At 34.2% G+C, this 5,373-nt stretch overlaps 1 long non-coding RNA gene across 1 annotated transcript; it reads left to right on the top strand.

Moving 5' to 3' along the window:
• The first annotated feature begins 536 nt into the window (after window positions 1-536).
• On the top strand, window positions 537-1,226 carry LOC131856189 (uncharacterized). Its single transcript, XR_009358320.1, has 2 exons — window positions 537-929; window positions 1,015-1,226. It is a non-coding gene; the product is annotated as an uncharacterized LOC131856189 (long non-coding RNA).
• Window positions 1,227-5,373: the final 4,147 nt, after the last annotated feature.

Raw genomic sequence — 5,373 nt, 5'->3', positions numbered from 1 at the left:
TTTGTTCCAAAAATTGAACAAATAAAACCTATTGTTTGAAACAAAAAATATCAATTTTTGTTAGGAAATGTACCAACAGTTGTTAGGAAATGTACCAATAGTTGTTAAGAAATGTACTAATATTGTAAAAAGTAACCAATCAGGTGATGCCATGTCAGCTGCACAACTATTGGGGTCTCTTTTGCATGCCTATTGGTCTCACTTTTTTGGGGGGCTGTTTTGGACACCTTGACAAAAAGCATGCTGATGTGGCATCATATTTGATGACGTGGCCCTGAAACCTTAGTTATTAACAAGGGACTTGCCAAGTAAGTTGTTGTAAAAAAATCGGAGTGATTTGAAATTTCCAAGTAGGATTTTGAGAAGCGCGAAGTTAGGGTGCACGACTACTGGGTCCTTTCCCCTAAATACCATTCAAAAAGAGAGTGCCAAATGATTCCCGTAATGACATGAACATCAACCCCACAGTCGCCAAGCTTTACACCTAAACCAATAAATCTAAAATTTTCCTCCTTTTATGTAGGGGAGTCGTTATACAAGTAAGCCAGCGAATTTAGCCGTTGCAAGCCGAATTACAAGGGAGATTAACTCCAACTTTTGTTTTTGCCGCATGAAAAGGCACCTCCATTATAGCCTAAAATGTTCCCTGATATTTATATATACTACTTTTTATGCCTACCAATTGTACAACAGTCCCTCCAGATTGAATTTCGGATTTTTCAAGGTGTATCAGCATCTTGGATGCATATTTGTCCAATCTGACCGTTATGACAGAGGAATGAGCGACACCCACAAGCAGAAATCTAGTTTTTAAAGGCCAGAGGAGTCGTGGTTTTCTGATCAGGGTTGTGTTTTGTGAAGAATACAGAACAGGGGTTGAAAGAAAAGACTTATACTCTGCAAATATGTGTTGTGGTTCTCTCTGCAAGGTGTGTATCTTGCTTGTTCTTATTGTGATTCTGATTGGACTGCTGTTTGGCTTTGGTGTCTTTAAGAAAGCATTTCACCATGCAGAGAATTGCCTGCATGACTGCAATGGCAAATATGAGGCAGCACTTGCCCCAACTGGTAGACCATTTCTTTATGGGACACCCATGGCTCTCTGATTCAATTTAATTTATTGTGACAGAGAAAAAATGTTGTGGTTTACATTCTTGTGATGATGTATACTTTGTGTATATTTGAATAAAATTAAGAGCACTGCAAGGGCCTAACACTGTTTAATTGTAGCCATGGAGTTCTTCGGTGAGATTTTTTCTCAAGTTTTATTTGTCTCCCACTCTGCAGACAATGTCAAATTTGCTATTGTATTTATAAAGTGAGGGCATTCATAATAGCAGATCTACCATGCTTGGGATCAATGGCATTAATGAATTTAGAATCTTGGGTACAATTCACATTTCACAGGTTTTTAGGTTTTGTAAGATACTATTAACTGTTTGTGCTGTATAATGATAATGGGCATTTAACATTTTAGTTTTGATTGTGTATGTCTTTAAATCGGTATTTTGGATCAATTCAGTGATCCATTATTAGGAATAGGAGAGTGATGGGTTGGATTGTAGAATCAACCTTAAAGAAGAGGTGATGCAAGGACAAAAATCAAACTGCAGGGCAAGAGGGGAAAAAATGGTTAAATAGAATGGCTCCAAAAGACAATCAAATGGTGATAAATATAATATATCAAAATAGTATACCAGTTAATAACATAATAGATTATTCACTGAAATGACTAGAAGAGGCAAATAAGATATACATTGAAAATTATAAGAATGTGGAAGAAAGAATATGTATATCTGAATTTCTATACTATGTTACTATGGTAGGGTGTTTATAATACGTGGAGAACTTTTGATTAAGCATCCAATTGGCCTGTATGTTGACAATGGGCATTTGGCCTTGTATTAAATTTGATTATCCCTGCTTTGCTGATGGAGAATGGGAGTTTGGTTATTGCTTTTACAAAGGATGTAGATACATTTTTGTAGAATGATGTTAATTTAATTGGAATCATGGAAATCTATTTTAGGTTTTGTGAGTATTATGAATCTTGTTTTTACTGATTCTGATAACAGAGTTTAAAAAAAGGATTGTATCGGGGTCTCTGTGGGCCTTGTTCATCACGCTGAGGTTCATAATCCATTGTAAATCTTAGCTGCTGAACTTTTACTTTATGTCGAATGAAAATCTCTCATATCATGTAGGCTACATAATCTGACTGCAAAGAGCTTTATAAGTCATGTATTTTATTAAACAAGTCCCCTATAAACTGGGATCCAAACTCTTCAAATTGGCTTCCTCAGAACTGTATTTCCATTCTGTCCATGATTTTTCTTCTACATGAATGAATTTCCAGTAACAATTTATTGTTCGTAACAAATTAAAAAGTTGAATGTAATGTCCCCTTTCTAATTTGTTGCACCGAGTATTTTCAGCTTAGTTACTTTCAGCTTGGTTACTTTCAGCAGTTAGACAGGACTGTAAGCACTTTCAGTTAGGAAAGTGGAATGATGGAATAAGGTGTGGGTGTTCAGAGATGGCTATGCAACTCCTAAGATGTACCAATACATAAATTATCCTCACACACCATAACTTATACATTGGATAGCCATTTCCTGGGTGTTCTGACAGCATAGGAGTAGCTGAATTAAGATAAGCAGCGCTGTACATAAATTATCCTCACACACCATAACTTATACATTGGATAGCCATTTCCTGGGTGTTCTGACAGCATAGGAGTAGCTGAATTAAGATAAGCAGCGCTGTAGCTCGTTGTGTCTTTCAGTTGGAATAAGGTAGCTGAGTCTGTCAGTGGAATAAGTGTGTCCTTCGGTTCTGGTCACTTAAGCTCTTCAGTTGAGGGATGAACATATCAGTTAATTGCTGCTATTTAAGGGATGAATTGCCCATGGTTGTGGATCATAGAGGTTGAGGAAGTATAGAAAGCGCTGCAAGGAGAAAAGAAACACTTCTGAAAATTGAGAATAAACATTCACTATTCCTCCCAGGAAGAGGACGCTGAAAGGTGCTGGAGAGGACAACCTACAAGCACAAATCTGGACATCTTGAAGACGTAATTAATCATCAAATTCTAGATATGCAGCCTGCACTGCACTCAAAAACAACATAAGGATCAGGTTTGTATCTTAAACAAGCCCAATGAGTCTATTAGATTTGTTCGTATGCATGTGACTAGAAAAAAGAAAATATATAGTTAGAGTAGCTCTGGGTCTATTATGTTGTGTGTCTTCAATTTAAGGCTCATTTCAGTAGTATCAGAATTATGATCTTATTAGTCTGTGAAATGTGTTCTTAAAAATACTGCATGTCAGTGAGGGACAACTCAAAAAACAATGGAAGCCGAAAATGGCATATGAGCATAATGAGTGAGAATTACAAAAGATGAAAGGACATATCTTTTTCAAGATCCATAATGGAAATTTAGAGGAGCAAAAATAAAATAATTGAACTATTAACAAAAATGTTGTGGAACATGCAAATTCTGAATCTTACTGTAGGTATCGGGAGAGGGAAGTTCAACTTCTCACATAATGGATAAGTGATTAGTCAAACAAGCCATGCAAATTCTAAATCCTACTCATAATGGACAAGTGATAAGTCAAACAATTCCCATTCAAAAAGCTATTAGGCCCAAGTTTTTAGAAAACAGCGAAAAATAGATTCTAAGACAGTTACAACTAAGGAGTTAAATCAAAAGACTTCAAATCTACAATTATTTTTGACAGTTGGATATTCACGGAAAGGATGACAAGAAATTTATATCTTTTTTGATCTCAAATCGAGGTATTTTTCGAAGTGAACACAATAAGAAATCAAACATGTGCACGTGGAATGTAGAGATCAAATATGTGAAAGGGATACTGCAATTGTGTTTAACAATGCTAGCTGATAAAGATTTCGAGCCTAGATCTATTAGCTACACAATCTCAAGCAAACACAAAAAAGTTGATCCTTTGATAAAGATTTAGAACCTAGATCTACTAGCTACATAATCTCAAGCAAACGTAAAAAAGTTGATCCTCTGATAAAAACTTAGAGCTTAGATCTGTTAGCTACACAATACTAATCAAACACAAAAAAGTCAGACCTTTCATCTATAGTTAATGGATCAATAGCTGCAACGTAATGTCCACCTATGTGTTAACTCTTGCCTTGTTTAAATGTTTATGTGATTGGATTAAAGGTTATATTGAGTTGATTATGATAATAATGCAATTGTAGGATGTATATGTGACTTGTTAAATTGCATCTTCTCATTGATCATTATATGTTTCTTCAACTTTGATCTCGATTGTTGGATTTGATGCTCCACTTCGAGTGTGTAGAATATAGAAGTGTTTGACCAATAGATAGATGTGAAGAATGACATGGACTCACTTGACTTTCTCACTAAACCTAGTCCTTGTGGTTGAGTTAGTGACCTTGTGACTTTTGTGTGGCATGTTTGGTTGCAAATTAAAGGATGTTCTCCATGTCTACCTGATTAAATACTAGTCCAAATTGATGGTGAGTCCAATTATTTGTGTTGTAGATTATATTACGAAGTGGTTGTTTCCTTTGTGTACGTTTATTTAATTTAATTTGACAAATTTATATAATGTGCAAAATGCCAAAAAGGAAGAATCCTTTATAATGATAGGACTTTTAAATAAGTAGAAAAAAATTTAGCTATCTTTTTTATGTAACCATTTTTTCCTTTACCTTTTGATTTAATACAACATTAAAATATTATATCCAAAACCTTTCAAATAAATGCAAAATATTTAATTTTTTATAATAAATATTTTTCAAACATTAATAAAATTGACTTCATAATCAAATTTTAAATTTTTATTCAAATTTGACAGTCATCTGACTGTCCATACATTATGTCACAATTTGAATGTATTAGTTGATATTGACTTCTAAGATATTTTATCTTTTTTCAAATCTTCTGATATGGCCACTAGATGTCATTGTTTATTCTCATCCATGTGACTACAACAAAGTCTCTAATCATAATAATAATGATGAAAGATCTTGGTACAAGATGCAGAAGTCAACTAACAAAATTTACACTATAAAAAATGATGCTTATGCTTATATCAAGAATAGTGGATTTATCTAGAAGTACATCTTCAAGATAAACTATTTCACAGTCCTTCCCACTATGTTCACTTTTATCTTTTGCATTATAATTATTCATGAGATGCCAATCAAGCTCAAAATAAGCTCTTGTACTAGGTAGCCAACGGCTAGGATCAAATGGATCTCACTCTTAATGACAAGTTTTTATTGAGGTAATAAGAGATGTAATTATGAAAAGCAAGTTATATGATTAAAATTTTGACCATGTTGCACCATCTCATAAAA

The sequence above is a fragment of the Cryptomeria japonica genome, chromosome 1 (assembly GCF_030272615.1).
Source record: "Cryptomeria japonica chromosome 1, Sugi_1.0, whole genome shotgun sequence".
In the NCBI taxonomy this organism is placed as follows: domain Eukaryota; kingdom Viridiplantae; phylum Streptophyta; class Pinopsida; order Cupressales; family Cupressaceae; genus Cryptomeria; species Cryptomeria japonica.
Note: the sequence above shows the minus strand (reverse complement) of the source record. Positions and strands in the feature narration are given on the sequence as shown.